Raw genomic sequence first — 23,541 nt, 5'->3', positions numbered from 1 at the left:
TGCAGGACAAGAGCTTAAGGGGAATTTCAGGTGACTCTGTCTTATAAATAATTTCCCTTATTAATCCCTGTTTTTCACGTGATCTGCTCTTTTGCAGGGGCATGAATATGGAACAGTTCATCTAGTGGTAGAGCCTGCAGCTCATGATAGTACTTGGGGCACTGGGCTTCCTTCTCCTATTCCTGATAAATTACTGAGTTCTTTTATCCCACCATAATGCTTTCTTTCATTCACTTTTTTCCAGGAGACACTAATTGAGTCCACATGTGGTTCAGAGAGGGAAATATTGCCCAGTGCAGGAGGAGCCTGAAGCAACATCCTCTCTGGGCTTTCTCCTTTTCCAGATCTTGGATGTGGCTAGCAGCACCACAGTGGACAGCAGAGACAGGAGTACAGAGAGGGGCTGGCTCGCACCACACCGCACAGATCTCTTGTAGCAGGTATGATGAGAATGTTGGCACCCAGTTGTTTGGTATCTCCCATTTGACCTTATAACCCTAGTGCTCTCATGTAGAGTCCAATAAAAGGAGAATATGTTCCTGGTGGCCTGTTTCATCCACTGGACAAAAAAAAAAGGGACAGTTAAGGTTCTCACTACTCCCCTTTATGTGCACAGATACTCATGACTTTGGAGGAATGGATGTGCAACAGCCTGAGTAGACAAGATGAACTCATGACCTTAGTAACTCTGGCCCAAGTTCTACTATGCTGGGTAATATCTTACACCACAACAAAGTCCATGGAAGTCAGTACCAGTAATGGTTTCAAAATACATCTTTAAGTTTAAAAGTACTATTTCTAATCCAATCATGGGGTACATTTAGAAATCTTCCTTCACAATGCAACTTCAAAATTGGAATCACAAAGTGCTCACCTGAGTCCAAAAATTAAATTGTTCATCCACCTGAACAAAATTAAAACTAGCAAGTGAAAAAAATATGAAGGCTCACTGGTGGCCTGTGAAATACAGAGGTAGGATCCTGCAGATTGGCTTGGGTGCTGCCCTGGGTTTGAATGTGGTGGCGGTCACATAGATCCTAGGGTCAAGATGTTGCCAACATGAACACTAATACCAGAATGACCTTTCTCAGACAAATGTAAGCTGGCTAGGACTAATACTGAAAAGTGATGGTGGTGGGAGCTAGTTGCTTGCTTTGCATAGAACAATGAGGATTCTTCAAAATTTTCACAGTATTTTTGTGAACTGTGAAGAATGATCAAGGGTTTTTTTCAATGGCTCAACTTCATGTGCTTACTTGTAAGAAAAACAAAGCACATGTCATGGCATAGTTTTGGTGCCTCTCTGGGTCAGGCTTTCTTGCTGTCCTACATACTTTAGTATATACCAAACTCTCTGCTTAGCCAAAACGGAACTGAACTGTGTCTGATGGAGGATGTAGCAGATGAACCTAGCTTCTAAAGGCAAAAATTACCTGGAAATGCTTCCTGTGTATCACACCTTTTAAATGCTCCAATAGGGACTGAACGCTGCAAGACTACAAAGACACTTGATAATGCAAATGAATGTTATTACGATAGCCTTGAAACCAGTCAAAGAATATAGGCCCAAGAATCATATTATATATGGGGCAGGAAAAAGAGAAACTATCACCACTTCATAGGTATGAAAGCACAGGACTGCACAGAAACTAAAAGCAGTATCTGCAGTGCTACTATAATAAATCACAGGTATTAACTAGCTCACAGTACCCTTGTATGGTAGGGATGGGCTACAATCCCTGTGTGCAGAGGGGAAAACTGAAACCTGGGAAAGAAGGGATAAATTTCCAGGGAGAGGAATCGCACCTGAGGCCTCCAAATCCATTTGTACTTTTGAGATCTGTTCGTCTCCCACAAAGAACTTTGCCCAGGGTCAAAAAGGGCTTTTAAATGGAGGCTGCAGAAGTTTCAGTCCTAAACCTTCACCAAACCACTTTGCAGGATATTGGCAGAAATCCTACTGTGCTTGCTGCAAACCACTGAAAGTCCAAATCTGTCAAATAACTATGGCTTTTCAAGAGGCTAGAACTTGCCTGAAGTTCACAAAGTAAATCCCATATGTGTTAATATTCCCTCCCCTCACTGCAAAGCCATCTGAGGAATTTCAGTGTTGCGGCATTTTGAAATTACCAAATTGAAACACTTTGCATGTTAGTAAAATGCATTGTGCCGACCATGTTTTAACAAAGATCATTTATCACCTCTGGAAAGTTGCTGAGTAAATCCTTTTGACTTTGCGCTGTCCCATTCATCCTTGTTTCAAATAATGTAATTCTAACATTGTATTGATATTCTTTTAGATTTTTTCCCCTTTTTTTCTATTTAAAAACTGGTTTCTAAATACATTTGATGCAACTAAGTTTTATATTTGTCTCCTCAAGGAAGTATGCAGAAGACGTGCTCAGCTATATTGATCTCTGAGGAAATGTGGATGAGGTAGATAATGTGAAACCTTTTTGTCATTACTAACAGTTATATAGGTTCTGGAAACTTCCTGTGTTTGGCTGACTAGATAAGTGGATGCACTCACATTTATTTGATTGGAAAAGTATGGGAAGTAAACTGTGTCTCCCCACTTTCTGTATGGAATTGATCTTTTATGAATTAACACTTTTCTATTACAGAAAAGGAACTGGTGATCATGAGAGCAGAAGCACCCTTTTCTTTCTGCTGGAGTCTTTGGAGACTGGTCTTAAAAGGAAAGGGACCTAAACAAGTTAAGAGAGAAGACAACAAAAGGGCACAAAGGCCAAATTCTGAACATTTCCACCTCTAACCTTCAGAAACTGAAGGAGGGAGGTATTACTTGACTTGATTAGCTCTTGCATCTCTCTCACATCTGACAGACCTATACCTTACTCTCCCTGGTCCAGGGTAGGTGCAGGTGGCAGGTACTTCTTAGGTTCTTGCTCAGTGGCAGAAGCCAAGGCTGGTACTTGGCTTTACTCTGCTAGCTGAGATGCCAGGCAGAAGGTTATTAATGTTTACATGCAAGTCCCATGACTTATTGTATAGGAGTTGGTCTAAAAGGTGAAAGAGTGAAAACTGAATGAGGTCCTTTCTATGGGGAAACTATCACTTAATATTGATTTCCCCCCCTCCATTCTAATTCTTCTCTAATTATTCAACATAACTCAGCCGCTTTCTCTGAGTTTCCAGACTGCATTCTATATCAGCTCAACTACAGACACAAGCCTCTGCAAACAAGTCCAGGCCACAAAGTCTTAATTCTGGATCCAGGCTATACTTTTTTTGGTGATAAAGAGACCTTTTAGTCCTCTTGTGTCACTTACTACCCTCCCAGTATAAGTTACTGCCTTCTTGTCTGAACTGATTCTACCTTCTGCTTTGTGGAAACAACAAATAACCAAGTTAAAAGATTTTGTTTTTAAAAGTGTATCCTTTTCTTGATCTCGTTTACAGTGTGACCACACAGAATAGTTGGATAGGCTTAAGTGAGGCAGAAGTAATTTTTGGCACGGGAGAAAGCAGTTGGAAACAGGGACCATTTAAACTGCCATTGCTGTTACAGTGCAGATGATTCATAATACAGGGTTAGGTGCTGGTACGCAGAGTGCGTAGGTGAGTAGCAGAAAGGCTCTGGTGCTGCTTTCTTAATCTGATAGCTTTCAGGGCTGTAACTAACTGGAATGAGACTGTCAGAGACAGCCTTCCTGTAGAGAGCAGGCAAAAGCAAAGTCACCCACTTTCCATCCACAGTCCTAGACAGGGAGGTTTTACAGCTGAGACCCACTGATACTGGGCATAGCCCTCCTGCACAACTCTTGTGAATGTACTGGTATGCACCTGATATGCTGGCTCTTGGCTTGATGCTTTTTCAGCCAGAATCTCCCTTCCTCCTCCCCTGCACCCCAACGTGTATTTTTTATGACTCCTCTTTTTTCTGAGCCCTGTGAGCTGCTGAGCTGGCATGAGATACTTCAGCATGAGATCTCTTTGCACTGTAGAAAGAAGTTTGTTTTTACGTCAGCCTGCCCTGTTTATTAAAATACAAATCCATTAGGTTCACATCCATATGGTCAATCTGCTTTCTAAGTTGGTTCCTGACCTGCAAAATAATTTCTGACAATGATGGTGATTGGCATAAAGCTTGTCTAATCAGAATAAGTCCTGCACAGACTAAGGGCTCTGTCCTGCCCTTGGTGACCCTCCTATGCATTTCAGCTTTTCATATAAGTTTAGACTAGTACTTTTTTAATCAAGTCTTATTCAAAATTAAATCATAATTGTTGAAATTGGCAGATAGAAATACACAAGATCTCAGCCAAGACTAAAAGTGAACAACTTGTGCAAATAGGCAAAGTGATGCATGGTAGGCAAGAGATAAAGCTCAGAAAACCTGGAATGGAGCCACTGGCTTTAATTAGCTGTACCAATTTATGTGGTCCAAGAATCTGGCCTGTTTCTTAAAAAGAATGTTTTGGATGTGTTAGAAAAATTGGGTGTATAAATTACAGCTGCCCCTATGACACTTTAACTTGAATGACCAGTACTTATTCAGTCAACTACAATAGGTCTCACTGTCCTTGGCAGGATTACAGGGGTAATATTTTTTAACATGGATGAGCAGCTCTTGAACAATTTCTCCAATGTATTAAGCATGAACAGGCTTTTCTTCAACATCAGGTGTGCATGTCTTCTCCTCACATTTATTTTTCTCCACCACACATATTTATTGTGGCCATTACAGGGGGGAAAACTTCCCTGCCTATAAATGTTTGTCTTTTCCATCCCTTTTATGGGAACACCACAAACTGATGGAGTGATCTTGTTTCATATGCCTGTCTTGTTTTATTTATTTATATAATCAAAGAAGACATTCACTGTTGTTAGAGTGTATTGCTATGGCTTCTTCATTGCTTGCAAAGGAACTTGTGGGCAAAGGTAAAGACAGGTTATGATAAATTCTCCGTTAAAGATTTTATCTTTTAGTTTCTTATAGTCAAGAAGTCTCGTTTGTTTAAAGGGAGTTTATAGTACTCAAAAAATTGCAAGTTTAGCTAAAAAAAAAAAAACCCCTAGTAAAATATTTTTGACTAATTCCATCTTTATATAAAGGTTTGGGGGCCCTGAAATATCATCTACTGACAGCTAGACATAAAAGGTTCAAATTGATGAAATAAGAAAATAAATACCTTCTACATAAGAATGACAGGTAGAAGAACATGACTGGTACACAGATAGCACATATCTCAAAGCATCTTAGGATCTTCCTTTTCAGAAAGAGAATTGCCACCAGTTAGGGCTAAAAAAGAATATTCAAAAGCTTTAATAGCAAGAGTTTCATCCTTTCATTAATTATCAATCCACTGCCAAAGCAGAGGGTGCTTTTGTTTTTGTCCTCTCCCCTCCCCCTTTTTTCCCCCCTTAGCCTGCATTTTCTGAAGTGTTTATTAATTTATCGGAATATATTCTCCCATATTCATATAATTTCCTTAGACAATGTAGTGGTTACTTTTATAGAAGAGCTGTATTAAGAATTTTAGGTATTGGTAATTGGCAATGTACTTTGAAGATGCAAATGAGGAGTTCCCTTTATAACTTCAAAGTCTACCAAAGATTTACAGAAAAGAGAACAAGCACGTGCAGGCTGAAATGGAAATAAAATTCTTTATACCACACACATCCTGAATAAAATTGCATGTTTTTAATTGTATTTTTATTGCCTCTCTCATAGAAAAAGGTACTCTAAGCTTAATCCCGCTGTTTTTCTAAAGTTCAGAAATAAGGTCCAGCAATATGAGACATATGGAAAGACTTTGCAAGCCTACGTGAAGTAGTACGTTGAAAGAAAATGCCTTCACTTGCTTGGCCAAATTCTCATTTTAATTATTTGAGACTCCAAACTTCCTTTTCCTTTAAGTGGTATTCCTTAAAGTATGTCTTCTCAGCTCAAGTGTCAGATCAATTAATTTTTTCTCTCTTTGTTTGCTCTAGAGGAGACTTCTTTTATTACAAGAAAAGAAAAAAAATGTACATATGTGATAGTAACTTTAATTATTGAAGGTTTTTGACACCACCGATGAAAACGCTTCCCACAAAGTCAGCTTTGAGCATAGCCAGTGACAACGCTGTGAAGGTCAGTGTTCAGATTAACATGCTCAGTGTAAAAACATATGGCAGATCTTTGTACTAGTAGAAGTAGTAGTGTATGAACTGATTGGAAGAGTGAAAAGCTTATATCCAAAGTAATTAGAAGTCTCTGATACTAAGCAACTAAACAAGCTTCCTTGTGAAATAGAAACTTAAAATTTATGTCCTTGCCTATTTCACCTAATCTAAGGTGACTTTAATTCCAAGAAACATTTTGTTTTTAAAGTTACTTTCGAGACACTTGCCTGGCAGAATTCGGATTGATGGAACTAGATCCCCGGTATCTCCCCTAATATTAAAGACATTACGCACTGACATTCTGATTCCCCTCACCTCTCAGGGTGTAAATCAGGGAATCTTCATGGAAATCAGCAAGTATTAGGCCCAAGAGCTTTCAGTGCATGATGGAATTAATTTTTGGCTGGCAGACTCTTATGAAAACTGATTTCTGAAAAAATCCAATCTTTTTAATGACAAGTAAGCCCTCACACACCAGGCAGCAGATGGGGACTTGTGCAGTGCTTTGCACCAAAGAAAATTTGTGCTTTGACAGTATCACCATCGTGTACACTTTCAAGGCTGATGAGGGGGATGAGTAGAGATAAGCACGAGACTTTAAGACAGCTGACAATGCATGGAAAGGAACAGAAGTTTTGGAGGAGAAGTTAAAATATTTAGAGAATAAAATTACTTCCCCCCAGAACCTCAAAAAACCAACCTATATATGTGAAAAGACTGAAAAAGGAGTCATAGCTGATAAAAAAGAGAAGTTAGCTAATGTTTGAAACAGAGGATCTTGAAACTATTTACTGAAATACAGAGAGGGCCTTTTATCAGAATCCTTCTCCTTCCCCCTTTTGTCATCTGCCTTTCAATAAGGTCTTTTGAAAGATCATTATCCTGGAGAAGACACAGTCACACAAATATTTCCCTTCAACATTAAAATGCAAACTTTAAGTTACACTAAATAAATAAACAAACCCCATCCGTTACTCATCTAAAAGAAGAACAAAATGAATCAACAGTAATCTAGATATTTTTTAACAAACAATTCAACAGAAAACCCCAGATATCCTATATCTCGGTCACTAGTCATACATCTAGTTGATAGACAACATGTAACAAAGTGCTATGGGAAGAAGCTTGGTGTGTTTTGTACATCTAGGTTACTCTGAGCAGTTTAGCCTTATGAGGCCAAAAACCATAGCATAGGAACAAATAACATTGGAGAAGGGAAAATAAATCTGTCCTTAAGCAGTAATAATTGGATTTGGGGCTCTCTCCAGCACAAATTAGCATTTATGGCATCTGGCCCATGGACCAGATGCTGTAGGACTTTGGAGGTGTTTGGAAGCGTCCAGTTAATGGCAGCAAATGGCTGTTAAGGGAAGAACAGGAGACAGAGACCTGTGAGAAAGGAAATGCTTTCACCAAGCTCCATCTCAGAGTGTGATGGGCTGGTGGGACCTAAGTCATTGCTCAAAGTGGATGGAGATAACACATTTTCTCTGGAGGACTCAGGGGAAAAAAGAAGCAACTTCTTTTCTAAATGTTTTCATTTATGTAAAGCAAAGCAATTTGGCACTCTCCATGTGCACCTAATGTGGTTGAATCAATTCTTCGAAGAAGTGGAAAGATATACTACCTCCTACACTGGATTAGCTCCTTTAAACAGGCCATTCACCATTCAAACCACCTTGCCATTTCAAGAAATTCTAAATTTTCCTTCAGCTATATGCCAGCTTGGCAGACTAATTCTGGTATGCGGCAATCCAAAAGAGTTCCAAAATGCCTCTGAACATTGTGTTCCATGAGAAAAATTAAGATGGGGGATGGGGGGGGGGATGGGGGGGCGGGGGGGAAGCGAGGGGGAGATTAGAGTCCAGATCATTCTTTCCAGCTCATAATTCTCGTAAAAGTTTTGGTGAATTCGGTGTCTCCAGGAGACCTCAGGCTTGGTGAACTATTACTTTGTAATACTGCGTGATTGTGCATGGACTTTCAAAACCCGTGTGAAAGCTGCATACAAGCAGTAGTGTTATTGGAGTCATTGTTCATAAAACATTCTTTAAAATTTAGATGTCAACATTTACAACAGATCAACAAAGAGATCCATCAACAGACCTGAATGATCTAGAATAAGTGAGAAACATCAGACAGACAAGTGATGTATAGGAGCAGAGAAATACAGAGCCCAGTAAATCATAACCAATGAAGTTAAACCAATGAGATTTTGCAACCATCGGCTTCTTAGTGACACTTTTTATTTTGCCTGCTAGATAGAGGACATGCACAGAGTTTCATTTCAGTTCTATCTTTCCCTCACTTTTGGATTTGCAGATTCATTTGACCAGTCTGTCATTGTGACACTAAGTAGTACTATTCTGGAAATTTTCCAGCAAAATGCTGTTTGTTTTCAACTGGAAAGTGAAATGCTACTACTATCAGAAGTGTTCATGGTGATCTATAAACCTTATGGTTAACATTTTATCTGGAAAAGTTTTAAAATTCCTGAATAGCTGACGAGGGACTGAACATCCCTCTTTCTCCTTCAGCTCCTTTGGCTGTAACTTTGCTATTTCAGAATTGCCCACAGTTTACATATGGAGTGTTTTCTGGAACATGCAAGACCCAGCCGAGGTTCCTTGGCTAAACTGGTTGAAAGCATAACTATCAAACTATTAGCCCAGCTAATCTCTTGTGTATATACAACTCTTCATTATAACAAATATTCCAACAGACAAATACTTAAGATGTAGGAGACACATTTTCAAAAGTCTGTTCCAAGGAACATTTACACACACCGTATATGTATATATTTATATAATAGAACAGCTCCAAGATTGAATGGAGAGAACCTTCAGCACAACTAGCAGTAGCTGAAGCATCATCAGAGACATGAGAGCAGGGACATCCATATTTTTTCCTCATCTTAATCCATGAGAAGAGCAATGCAAGAGAATGATGAAGCACAGGGTCAGTAAGAAACAAAGACAGCAGATGAAGAAACAACTCAGTTGGAGCTAGATGGAACCTGAAGCTGCTGATGGGCAGCCAAAGTCTGTCTGCTGGGAAAAAAGGAAGGAGGGGTAGGAAAAAGGGAAGGAGGAAATGTCCTTCAGCTTTGGAAACTGAACTTCTGTCTCCAAGCGAATGGGGTGTTTAGCAGTTTGTCAGTACTAACAACCCGACTGCTTTTTCTTCTGGCCTATGCATAAACAATGGGGAGTTGAGGGTTTTGAAAAGTGCCTAAATAATTTGGCTGAAAAAATTAAATGGAATTAAAAGTCATCACTTGGCATTTAAAATCACTTGGTAATTAAAAGTCATTACTCAGGCATTTTCAAATTTTCCTTCTTAAAAAAAAAATTAATCTTCAGAGCAAGTTTTAGAATCTTATTTTAATTTTTCTTGAATAAATCTTGTCTGAATTAGAGCTTTCAAAAATAGATGACTTTACCATTATGATTTAATCAACAGCCATTTGAAATTAATATTTCAAACCCTCACATTCTACATGCAACACGAATACCTCAGGAGAAAAAAAAGGCACAGAATGCTTTGAAATTATAAAAGTTTGAACATACCGTCCATATTTTAAAACGTCATCTCATAATTTCCTCTCTGCCAGCCCATTTGTTGCATTACTGTTGGCCAAGAATTGCTTCACAAAGGCTCCACAAATACACACAGCCTGTGGTGGGAAGTGGGAGAGGGAAGAAAACCAGTGTGTAACCACAGGAATATCAGCTCTACTTGGAAGTTATACAGCCCAAAAGGAGAGGATTGGATAGGGGGATCCTCTATGTATTTGAATTAGTATGTTCTGTTGTTCCAGCATGGAATACTGCTTGCTTGCTTATCTTTATGAAGAGAAACTGGAATTATCTTTCATTGTCTTATCACACATTGCTGACACAAACTGTTTCTAACCATCAACAAGACTAGAATGTACAAACATGTCTTATTTTTAAAAAAAAGTTCTTCCTACCTACATAGTAACTTGGAAAGGAAAGGGGTAAAAAAATGCCATCCTGGTGAAAATCTGACAACATGTTTAATAAATTCAAAGTAATTTAATTAGATTTCTTAATCAAAATTAACCTTGAGAAACTGAAGACAAATAGCTCAGCATACTTTTTACTAGGCAGTGTGCTATGTACATGGTTTGCAAGAGACGCTAGTACCATGAAAATTGAGACGTAGTCAATCCACCTCCAAGACAGGCTCTAGGTTTCTCTAAGCAGTACCAGTTATACACTTTCCCAAGTAGCTGTTTGTTAGTTGAAATGTGTTCTTAAGAAAAGAATAAAAAAAGAAAGTGTCGGTAACTACTATTGTGTGTATTTTTCTCCTCACTGAGAGACTCACAAGATGGTTACAGCTGAACAGAATTGGGTCAATATGATATTACAAAATTTTAAGAAAAATGTAGCAGCTCCTCCCTCCGCTCTGTACTTCCCCCATCCTCCCACTCAGCAAACAGCATGCCATAACTGCACTTTCCACTCACCTGATTTTACTTTAAGGCTTTTCAAGAGGATTGTCATTTATAGCCTGCAATTCAAGGGTGTTATTCCTTTTGCTAAAGAATCAGCTATATTGAACTGGAAATCTCACCCTCTAACTATTTATTAATATAGTTTTAAAGGAATTCTCAGATTTTTGTTGCTCACTTGGGTTGAAATGTGATGCACTTGTTGGCAGTGTTGCCCCAGAGGGACTGCAGTGAGACAGACTTACTCAAGCTTCACTTGAACACAGAAATGAAAATCAATAAACAATTTGAACTTCTCAGAAGAGAATTTTTCTCCTCTAATGAATATACAAGCTTGGTTACAGCTTAATTTAAAGATTGAATTTAGTGTGTTTTTTCCCTGCACCAGGAGCATGACAAACACAAGCTTCAAGTGACATGTCCCAAAGGGAGACTTATTGTTAAAAAAAAAGAGGGGGAAAAAAAGTGCAAGCAAATAAACAACAATAAAAAAATCTCTGGCCCCATGACAGTGAGCTACTTTAAAAATAAGGAAACTAACATGCAGTTGCACCTTTGTAGGTGACTGCACAGACCCCTAAACTTTAAGTTTCTGGTGAGGCAAATTTTTTAATGTATGTGTTTTTATTAGCTTTTATGAGACCAAGACTAGGGTCAGACTGCAGTGTAGGGTTGTGGCTGTAAATTCTTCAGCAGCTGGAGGATGTTTGAATGCAGGATAAATGTGCGTGTGTGTTTTGTGGGTTAGTTTCACAGACACACACACTCAAAATCATATCTATTTACAACTTTTGCTTTGAGTATTGGAGCATGTTAATAATGTTATTTCTGTAGAAATGAATCACATTAATTAAATAAAGAAAATGACTGTAGAATCAATGTTTCCAATATAACACACACATTTGCACTCAGTATTAACTGTCGGAAGGGCTAGTGCTGGGATGAGCTGCTGTGGGTTTTTTTTTCAGAATTTCTGTAGTTATCAAGCTAAACTGCTTTTGCCATCCGATTGTCTTGGCAAAACGATTAGTTGAAAGACACAAAAGTGATTGTGTACAGTGTTTTATTCTTCAGCTCATCAAGAAATAGATTTGAATTGGAAACTTTGATCTCATCTGTGCAAACTGGAAACCAGATAAATCAGATCTCATATATAAGTGCATATCAGCTAAGTGACATAGTAAAAAAAGAGAGATATCTTTCAAACCAGTCCTAAAAATATAGTGTTATGCTGGAAAAAAATGAGTGGGAATGTAGATGTACTGAAATACCTGAAAGTGTAATTTCAACTAGTTCAGTTATCTTTGGTGCAGTTTCTCTACAGATAAGGCCCTAAAGAATATATTTAAGGCATTCATACAGATATAGGTAGCTTGACTTTCCAAACCAGACTAGTTAGAGCCACATTTTTGTTGCAATAAAAAAAATTCCTAAATTTCTTTAGCCCCTGAACTCTTCTTCATGTTTGTAATCTTAACACCCCACTCAAAGGGATCTCTAAAGCTTTTCATTTAAACTACAATTATTCTTTTGTCTACTGGGAACCCAGTGCAAAGATGATGTCCTGTGTGCAAGAAGCAACCAAGCTGAATATTAATTAATGAACACTACTTAATATGCAGAAGAAGAGGAGCAACAATCAGTAGTGAGCCCTTACATATTAACTGGTAGATCATTGTTATTCTGGGAGGCATCATAAGGCCAAATGCAGGTTACAACTAGTTTAGAAAATCTCTTTAATTAAGAAACATGAAAGTTTAAGTCTCTCATTATAAATATCTTATTGTGACCATAAAAGACATCATTAAATGGTGTGATGGTATAGCACTCTTAATGCAGTCTGAGGTGATGAATTTGACTTAGGCTGTTAATCTGTTTGCAGTGGGATTCATAAACAAGCAAAACACTGAGCTTTTGCTGTTTTTCCTAAGATGCATAGAAACAAGTTTTCGTGGCCTGGGAAGGCCACGAACAAACAAATCTCCATAAAACACCTCTCTCCAAGTAGGTGGGACAGGAGTTTCACAGAAACAGGAGTCACAGAACTACTCTCCTGTTTGTCACTTGCCATGACTATTGGCAGCCCTGCAGAAGAGAGGAGAATATGAATTCTGTTGTCCAATACTTTTTGCTTTGTAAACTAACTGAAGCAAGGAGATATAACATTCCCATCAGCAAGTTTCTGGGCACATTGCTAAAGATGACTGGCCTCCTTGTTCCCATTTATCAGATGGGAAAGCAGATCTGTAAAATGATGAGGTGTTATCTAAGGATACTCATGAAGGTAACATCAGATGCAAATGGGTATGGCTTTCCAGACAGGGTCTCTATCCTCATCAGTATTGCTTTTCCTTTTAAGGAGTTAAAAAAATAAATAAATGAGTGAAACAATATTAAAATCACAAGAATACATTTTAATTAGATTCCTACTTCAAATCTAGTGTGTCCAATGACAGGAGTATCAGGAGATCTACAGTTTTTGTTACTGCATGGAACCATGCAACAAATAAAACCAAAACCAGCCAGTGTGCTGTATGTAATGAAAATAACATAATCCATTTACAGATCTGCTTCTTCCCAGTATGCCTGACTGTGAAAAAGAGAGTAGCTACAGTAAGAATCAAATTCAGTCCTCAACTGTACACAAGATTAACAGCTGATGACAACGGTTCTTTTAGCAAAGGATGCAGCAGTGTGCATTCAGCTTTCTATTCTGTACAATGAATTATATGCAACTTTCCTGCCTTTGCTGTACACAAATATTTTCCTGATATGTTACACAAAAATACATTTCTGTTTGCTGATGGTAAAACGCTTCTCTGCCAAATATACAGTTTCTCTCTGAAGTATGATTTAAATAGCTTTTACAGGAAGAATTTGGACAGGCAGTAAGATGCAACAATGTCTTACAGGGATTAATAATAAGCCCTTTATTTTACATTAAGCTATGTGAACATGTTCTTATGCACTATATATGGTAAAATTCTTTATTGTTTTAGACAGTCTGGACAGTTTCAGCAACTTGAATTGAGAAATATGACCATTGATTTGGAAGAAGTATACATCTGCATGTTGCTAACATACCTTCATTAGTCTGAAAACACAGCAACTCTTGTGGAATACTTGCAGGTTTACCTCTCTTAACATAGAGCAAAGCAATGCCATGAAATCTGACTCAATTAAAGATTTTACAGAGTTATTGCTTCGTATCAGTACCCAGTGTTGTTTACAAAGCATTCTCCATTCCTGGAGACCTTCAATTCATGATCCAGTCTTGAAGAATCTGAATCAGCCCCTTTTTCTATTTGTTTGTGTAGCTACCCACCTAAATACAAATAGCCCAGTGCAATTATACCACTTGCTAGACTGGAAGCCAAATGACACAAAACCCAAGACTGGGTAAGAGTAGGAGAAGGGATGATATTTACAATGTATGGAAAACAAACAAGCCAGCACTTCCAAGAGTCTCCTGAAAATCCACTAAAAATAAACTCCCATTGACATGAAGGGATCTGAAGTTGGCCAAGAACACTTTAAAAGTCTCACTGGTGATGGAAAAATCACCAGGTGGCACTGTTACATATCATCATAAAAGTTTGCATCTGTTCAGGTTTCTGTTGGATGGGGAAACCTTTGGGGAGGAAATGTTGGCCATGAGAAGGGTCTTGTTTTCTTCTGTCCTGTATTGCCCCAGACTGGAGCTGGGTCCTGTGACAGAACTGCTCCTGGCTGGAGCTGCTGGGAATGTTCTATGCTGCTTTGGACCTTGTCTGGTCTGGGACAACTCATGGCACATTCCCTCCACCCCATGCAGGTTCCCATTTTCCAAATGATCTGTTAAGCCATAAAACATGCCTTGCATTACTAAAGGGATGAACCTATAAACCAGAAAGGAGTATATTTTTCTGTGAGAGAAGTGAAATTAGAAATGCTGAACACAACAGGAAACATGGTGGTGGTGGTGGGGGGAGCATGGAGAAGGGATGTGGTGACATTCAGGACAGCAATCCTGAAGTCATTCTTAGAATTATAGATATTGTCAAAGCAGTGTATTAACAAGAATAGGAAAGGAACAGAAACGTGAAAATGGGTCAATCATGATTCATTGTAGCTCACATCTGATCCCTTCTCCCTCACTTTGCAAACTAGGAGCATCCAGAGAATCTTCTAATTTTTGAAGCTACTTGGGAAGTTCTACTGCACTTGTTCACTTACAAAAATAGAAATAAGGAAAAAAAAAGAAAGAAGAAAGAAACCCAAACCTTAGAATGCTTAAGTCTTTCTGTTTTTTCAAGCTGTATTACTCCTGTATGGGTGGATAATGGTCTTTAAGAATTACTTAAAATCCAACTCTTTCCATCTACAGTAATTCTTATACAGAAAAAAAGACCCCTGTCAATTATGGTCATGTGGTTAGAAAACTAGTTAATAGAGGCAAGTGCTAAGTAAAAGATTAAGTGCCCTTTTCTTAAATTAATTTTTCTAACAATCTTCTGATTTTCTTACTGTCCTGTTCAGAGAAAGCTTTCCATGTCACCTTCCATCTAGGTTTTGGTTTTGTTTTTTTTTTTTTTTTTGTAAGAGAAATAGCAAGCCACAAGCAAGTCAGCCCTTTTGGTCCAGAGATCAGAGAGCTTTTCTAAAGATCTGGCATTCCAAAACATACCCCATTTGGTCTCATCATTTTAATTTTCCTAAACTCAGTATCACACTTATATTCTGTACACTCAGATGTGCGCAGACTATGCAGGTTGTCAGGATGCAGCATATGTTTAACTGAAAATAGCTTCTCTGAACTTAAAGGCAACATGAGCCACGGGCCATACCAATCACATTAGATTGACCCTTCCTAATGGGAAACCCTCTCCCTCTCTAGCTTTCCAAAATAATTAATGTCTGCATGGTCTATATGATGTTGGTAGCAGAAGAATGAAGGTGGCTTATTTACTGAGACACCATCTCAAATCCAGTGTGAGGTAAGGCTATGCATTGCAAAGAAAATGTCACCTCACTTGCTCAGAAGAGATAGCTGTGATTGAACAGATTTCACAATTAACTAATTTCTCATGGCTAGAAAAAGGCTCCCAAATCCAAAAGAGAACATACCAAGGAGTCACTGCAGCTCTGCATTATGAGAGCATATAACGCCTTGCATTATAATTACCTGAAAAAACACTGTTTGGAGCTTATTACTCCTGAAAGCCAAATACAGGATATTTTTAAAGTACTAATTTATAACACTGAAAAGTAATTTTAAAATAAGATCTTCCCTACTATATAGCCTTAGATCCACCATCTCCACTAATAGCTAATGTTTACCTGCTTTTCCTACATTTGCCTTTTTCCCCTTTAGCTGCTTGAACTGCGTAGTGGGTATCAGCACCTGATTAAAAGAGCATTGCCAAGAATTGCAATTTAGGCACTTTGTGAAAGAATCATAATGTAGCCAATAACCTAGGTGTTACAGGCAGCAGAGTAGCCTGAGGTTCATTCTTCTATTAGAAAGAGTTATATTCTATTTACTAGACAACCTTAATTTGCCATCTGAATTGAATTAATTCATTAGTTAAATCAGTGCTTAGCATCATTTGTTACCTTTAAGTAACATCACTGAAATTTAAATGAGAAGAATGTGTAAACAGTTAATAAGATGAGAAAATAAGAGTCCCATGAAAGAAGCGATATATATACTTTGCTACCTGATAAAGGGAAGGGAAAAACCCTCAGCCCTTTCTCAGCAGCTAATGTCTCCATCCACGTTATGTTTTTTTTTCAGTTACATTTGTGATATCTGCCTTTACCTTACTTTAGCTTGCTTCACCTTTTGAAACATTCTTGAGGACCAGAATCTCAGCTACATATAATAGAGCAAGAATCAAAACAAGAAAAGGAAATAAAGAAAAGGGAAGAGCAGTGTTTTTAATGTACATATTCCTAAATTGTGTAAAACAATGAATTAAAACATCTGTGAAAGAATTATTTCAAGAAAATTATTTTCAGATTAATTTAAAATATCTTATATGCCCATATCATATTTACTTAGCAAGTAATCACTGAAATCCCTACATATTCATGCCAGTTATTACAGAAATTAGACAGAATGCATAGAGAAAAATTCTGAGATATATTTAGGCTTCTCTTTTTCAATAAAAATGAACCACAAAGGGAATAAAGAAATTCTTTACCCAAATTAATGGTGAATTATTTTGTCATGAGAATAGAAGTTTATATTCATTTAAATGAAAGCACATAAATTGTTCTTGACAAGAAAAACAAAGCTAGCCTTAGGCAGTATTTTCATTATAGAAAAAGGCACATGTCCATGAATATCTAGTATAATATTAACAAAAACTGTTCAATTAGCTATGCATGTGCCATTGTTATGAATATTTATTTGCATCGCAGCTAAGTAACATTGATACCTTTTTCCAGCCTGTTTAGAGATACAAAATGAAGTGAAAACTACTGCTCTGTGGAGAGCAGTAAAACTTCTCCAGAAAGCTGGTCAGACATAAGACTTCTTATTAGGAGAACCTTCTTCACTACTACTTGTTTCATTTTCATTCACATTGGAAATCTACTAGAGGAATTATAATCCATTTTAAACTGATTTTGATCCAATTGACAGCCTAATCTCATCTTTTCTGTAAAGAAGTTATTTATGCAAAGACAACCTAGTACATGAGTTCATTTTTTCTGAAGTCAATTGATTTCAGAACTGTGTTCTAATTACGTTGAGCTCCCTTTTTCATAAATATTTAAAAAAAATTCATTTTCTGGTAGAAAGCATTGCAGAATAACAACCTTAAAGCAAAGCAAACTTTACAGGTGTATACGTACAAAATTTATTATATTTATCCTTGATAGGCTTAAGAATCATTTAGAATGGTTATATGGGTAGGAATATTTATCGTTACCAATTCAGTATTAAGTATCATGTGACTTACGTCTCCCATTACAAAGACGTTTTGAATATTAAACATTTGTAATAAACTGCCTGTGAAAAACTGCAGAGCAAAGACCTACTTTGGCAAAAATATGTTCATGTGATTAAAAATGTTGTTCTGTATATGAATAAAGGTATTAGTTGCAGAACTTGCTCTAGGAAGAATTTCAAATAATGAATCATTAGAATATTACTCACTATTAGAACCTAAAAAAGCAAAATTAATTGCATAAATTTGTCCCATTTACAATTGCCAGAAAAGAAACCTTTAACAAAATGGTTAAAAATAATTACACGTAGTCTCTTGAAATCTTACTGATCATGGATCTCATTCTAGTTTCCATTCTGCCACTCCAAGAACCTTTTCCAAAACCCACCAAGGTCAGCAGGAATCATTTTACATAGTGAATAAGCACTGATCATAGAAATATTCCAAGTCACTGATTCTCTACTAAACTATTTCTGAATGATTAGGGTAAGAATCAGTTCTGTAAACTATTTTACAATTTGCCTCTGTTCTTCTCTAGGCTTTATATAGATATTAATAATATTTTCTTCTCAGCAGCACAATACTATGCACTACAAGAACACATGTTTAAAGCAGATAATCCTTACAGTATGTTTTAAAAAGGAAAGAAATGGTGAAAAGTAAAATGGGACATAAATATATGATGCAACTGTAGTCCCATTAACAAAGATAAAAGGATATAAATTAGACTTTAAGGTGTCTTAAAGGAAAGCAAACAAGCAAATGTAAAATAAGGACAGCAATAGGTAAGTGTATGGAAGATGATTTGTGCTCACACAGATACTGTTGATTTCTAGATGGGTTCACTTGATTCCCTTCCAGAGTAAGGCTTAAGTTGAAAGTAAGATACATTGTCTGTAGTTGATCTTGCAAACATATACAACCCACCCTCCTTGATAAAATATGACACTTCGCATAGTCACACACGGAGAAAGAGGGATAATAAAATTGTAATAAAGTATTCCTCTAAGGAAGACTTTGTTTGATTTGAACGTGTCCAGAATGAAGATACTGAAAAAAGAACATCTTGCAGCTGACGAGCTTGGTAGAAAAAAAATTTATTTAAGTGACATGATCTGGATAGCCCTCAAAAGTAAAATCTCAACAGATCACAGTTTTGGAGACCACTGCCAGGAAGGATGCATGTTCAAACCTTTGTTATCCATTAGAACATGAGCTTCTTGCCTCTTCTGCTGCTCTCCTTTTGCATGTGTCACACCAAATGCATAGCGCTGCCATCGCAGAAGTGATAGGAGTTGTTATTGTAAGTGGTATGCATTGTGTGTTGGTGATGAAATAGGAAGAGACAAGCACCAGAGTAATTTTGCTGGTAATTTCTTTTGATGAGATACTTGCAAGTATAAAAGCAAGAAAAAGGCAAGATAATAAATGATAGGGTTCTGGGAGAGTTAAAAGAAGGAGGCTTCTGGTTAAACTAGACTTTTTTCTGCTTAATTCTGAATGCTATGTCTACCCAGCCAAATGATGGCATGGTAGCAAAGCAGTAACAATAGTGTGAAGAAGTGGCAGCACAGACCTGAGCATGAACTATATAAGCCCTCTGGGGACTTGCCACAGTGCTGCAGTTGCTGGCCCATAAAGTATCTGTGGCCACTGCATTTTTGCTGTTTCCTATACTAGGTAAATTAAAGTTAGCGTGTAATACACCTGATCGCACCACACTCACTCTATCATTTGGCTGTGTAGGCACAGAAATTGCTTAGCACTTGGATGATGCACATCACACAATAAGATCAATAAATATATTCAAGTGACCAAAGCCAGATCCAGGATATGAAGTTCAAAACAGATTAGAACTGGAGCCTGATGTAGGCCCAGCAAAGAAGCAGGACCAGCGGGGCTAGGCAAGCACCAGCATGCTGCACTGGCCGCCAGAGGACCGTGGCCCTTGGGGAGAGAGGGGCTGGTAGCAATGAAGGAGCATTTAGTCTGAATCAGCAACAAGAGTTTTTCATATAAAGTTACAAAACTTGCCATTTGTGAAGAAAAAGCCTATAAAATGGTGTTTATTTAGTGTGGGAAAGGTTTAAGACCCAATAAAAAAAAAAAAAAAAAAAGGAGCTGAGCAGGCAAACCTCAAGCTTAACCTCAACCCTCTGCAGCCTGGAGCTCAGGGGATCTCTCAAGTCACTTTAGTTTTATCTCATCTTGTCACTACAGAACAGCAACTGTGTTACCCCATGAAGGAAAGAGGAGGAAAGGAAGGTTGGAGGAGATTTTTGTTTATCTTTTCATTTCTCAAACTATAAAATTCCATTATAAGTTTATTTTTACAGCCCCTTAGATGGAAAGGCAAGTTCTTGATTTGTTTGTAGTCTGGTCACAGACCCATTCCTTGAGAGATGATGAGCTGCAAGACCCAAACCCTGTCCCTTGCTTTTCCCCAGTTGTCTACCAGAACTTCAAGCACTTGCCTGGGAATTCATGTCAAGGAGAAAACTATTTCTCAGCACACTGAAATAGTGTGGGAAGACATGATCCCACAGTAATTGAATTCAATGGTATAGAAGTTTGCAGAGCCCACAAGCTTTCTAGTCAGAATGTGTTATTTAAATATTTTGTAGCTAAGGCTAAGAAAGACACCAGTCCTGTTAGAAAATGATGAAAATAAGTTTCTTCATTTCTTACTGTTGGTGGCTGAGAGGCCCTGTGAGTCACCTTAGAAATTTCTTGTCTTACTGAACACCCTGAACCTGGACACTCACTAGATATAACATGGTGTTGAAAGCAGCCTGTGAATCCTGAAACTGAGTGTAAGAGGTGGCATGAAGCACGGCAGTACCCAGTTTGAAAGGTGTCAACTACAGCTTTCTGGAAGCACCAAGTATCATTCAACATCTTCAAATGCAGTGCTCAACTGAGAGAAAATACTATAGTAATCATTTGTGCAGTCAGCAGCAAAAAATCAGCTATAGAGAAAACTGGGTAGCTGGGCAGAAAAATTAAGAGACATTTGTTATGCATGTTAAAATCAAACAGGACACGAGAGAAATCTAACACACCAATCTGGTTTTTGGTATTCAGCTCTCACACAGGGAACCTTTAATCTGATTGAACCTGTGTGGTAACTGTTTGTTTTTCCTGACTGGGAGTGCACATGTGTATATGATAGTACGATGGCAGCAGTCCAGGCTATTAAACAGAGCAACTACATTCAATAAGAAGCAAACAACGGCATTAAGCCTTCTATCATTTTTGCTATTAGACTGACTCTAAAGTTTTCAAAAGAACATAAGTTAGGCGCTTAAACATTAAAAGCCAATATAACTTTAACTTCTAAATACCAAAGTCCTTTTCTTTGGCAGCTTATGATCCTAAGCCACTTCAGGATTTCATAAAAAGCTCCCCTGCTGGATTCTTCCTTTTCCCTTTCTGCCTTCCATTATACTCCGATATGTTGAGACATGAGGGCTGGTTTGAACAGCAATTCTCCTAGAACTCAGTACACTGAAATACTTTCAGCATTTGATGAAAAAAAAGGGAATTGAACCAGTAAGCATCCACCATGAACAGCCCGTTTTATCTCAGGCCACAACATCCATCTCAGCTGTTGGTGTTATATTTTCTAGAAGGCTTCTGAGTGGCCTCAATCCTGGTCATTCTACTTGGAAAACAAGAGACTTCCCAAACTCTGTGCAGTACTCAAAGTATGGTATCTATTTAGATGCTGTACTCAAGTACAGAAAACAATAGCTTATAGAATATATAAGATTGCTAGGAGTTGTGTAACCTTCACCTTAGGCTTAAACAGTAAGTAATCTGTTCCACATTGCTCTTTCCCACCTTTTTTCCAAAGGAAAAGGAGAACAAACAAATATTTGGACTGCCACAATAGCATTAATAAACATGAGAATGCAACAGCTAGTGTTATTCTACAGAAATGAATGAATAAATAAATAGACTATAAGCACTTTATTCTTCTCACATAATTTCTTCTCCGTGACATTATTGAACAGACTGTTGAAAACAAACATCGTTAAATGAGAAAAGAAGAGCAGGAGCCTGTCTAATTCCCCACTGCAACATTTTCCAATGACGAATGCTCCCTAAATGGATTTAGCTTTTTGAAAAGAAGTCAGAGAGAAATTTGATGTGGCCCCCTGACCCCTGGTAAGCACATGTATCTTCACCTGTCACATAACACACTGGCACTTGCTTACTTTTCAGCAAAGACTATTGATTTTGCTTATTGGCTGCAGGCTAGTCCATAAAGAACAAATTACAAAGTCAGAGGTCTACAGTTAGCAATTGCTTGCATGATAACAGGGAACTCAGCACTATTCCCACAACGCGGTATTAACATTCTCACAAATGTGTGCAAACCTAAAACATACACTTCTGCTGTGAAGTCCTCTGTATTTTCAATGATATACAGCAAGTAAAACACACAGTACATCCCATACCCTCACCCATGATCTAAAACTACAGGCATTTTTCCCCTGTACCTAATCTACACCTCTGGTTGAAACATTTTCTTTATAAAGAACAAAGAGAGAGAGAGGATTAAGCAATGGTTACCTTCTACTATTAAAAAGGGAAAAATGTTGGACACAACCTATTGTTATTAAGAATGTCTTCACAGCTAAATTTTACCCAAGAAAAGTCAACATTGTGACTTTTAAGAAATGTATCATTGTGCTACTTCTTGGGAGTCATAATGTTTATCATTCCTCCTTCCTTAATAGATGACCTTGGGGAAAAATAATTTGATTTTCTGCACCTTGCTTTCATTTACAAAATGGGATAAAATACTGTCTTCCACTGCTGAAACCCACTGCCAAGAAGTCCGTGCAAAGAAGTCCATCTTTTATTACTGAAATGGAGCAGGCATAAGAGAAGAACCCATGGTGATCATCAAAACTGGAGACTCTGAGCTAGTTTCATTTTAAGTTTTGTATCTTAAATGCACAATATCCTAATTGAATTTCTCTTTTAATACCCAACCACACCAAATACAAATATATACTGCTCATCTGCCATATATTTTTTAGTAAAAGTCATGAGAACATCACAGAAGAGGTTGATTTTAACACCATAACAAGCTCAAAAAATTTATGATAATTTCAAGTGGGAAATTATTAATGACAAATAAAAAAGCAAGCTATTGTTTTAACTTCCCTAGAAAGGGCAGTTTTCTTAAATTTTTAAAGATGTTTTCCATGATAAAGTGTATTGATTCAGCAGGACTGACACACCAGCTTTCAGGAAAAATTTCCTTTTCTGGAATATTTGATTGGGAGAAAGAGACTGGAAATTTCAAAGGTGGGTTACAGCTGAACATATCTGAAAATCCTAACTCAGATGCCTGCTGAAATCAGAGTTCAGGAAGAAAGAGCAACAAAAAACCACTTTTGGAAACTCATAGTAAGTGTTGACTTAGTGTGTTTCTATAATAGACTGTTTTGCTTTGAGTTAACTGGTCACCAATTAACTAGAACTAGTGAGTGTATTTGTAAACGCTAGTGCTGACACTTCCTAAATATTTCTGATTTATCCTAGGACTTAACATGGTAAGAGCCTAGAAGAATAAGCTACACAAAAAGCCTGACCGGCCAAAGTAATCTTGTGGAGTAATTTGTAGGGCAAACTCAGATCAATGATTTCCCAAGACATGGGTCTTCCATTGGGAATGCACGGTCACCTGTGTATGGGTCAAATGACACTCAGAAACAGACGGCAATAATGCCTCATCAGGTAGCAACAGTCACAACATAAAGAAAGGCTCAGGACAATCCATGGGAGACGTTGTCCCAAGGTTGGTTGGACTTCAGAGGTGGTGGCAAATAATTTTTAATTGCTGAGACAGTTTGTGCTGTCTGGGGCAGACAAGGACTAGGCATCAGTTTGAAAAGTCACAGGTACCCAAAACTGAACGGGTTGTCTTAATTTGAGCCCATAATTCAAATCTCTCCTGACTCTCAGAGCCTTTACCTA

At 37.8% G+C, this 23,541-nt stretch overlaps 1 long non-coding RNA gene across 1 annotated transcript; it reads left to right on the top strand.

Moving 5' to 3' along the window:
* The first annotated feature begins 371 nt into the window (after window positions 1-371).
* On the top strand, window positions 372-21,590 carry LOC141921715 (uncharacterized). The gene is made up of 3 exons (XR_012622748.1): window positions 372-440; window positions 2,382-2,436; window positions 21,564-21,590. It is a non-coding gene; the product is annotated as an uncharacterized LOC141921715 (long non-coding RNA).
* Window positions 21,591-23,541: the final 1,951 nt, after the last annotated feature.

The sequence above is a fragment of the Strix aluco genome, chromosome 3 (genome assembly GCF_031877795.1).
Source record: "Strix aluco isolate bStrAlu1 chromosome 3, bStrAlu1.hap1, whole genome shotgun sequence".
In the NCBI taxonomy this organism is placed as follows: Eukaryota; Metazoa; Chordata; class Aves; order Strigiformes; family Strigidae; genus Strix; species Strix aluco.
Note: the sequence above shows the minus strand (reverse complement) of the source record. Positions and strands in the feature narration are given on the sequence as shown.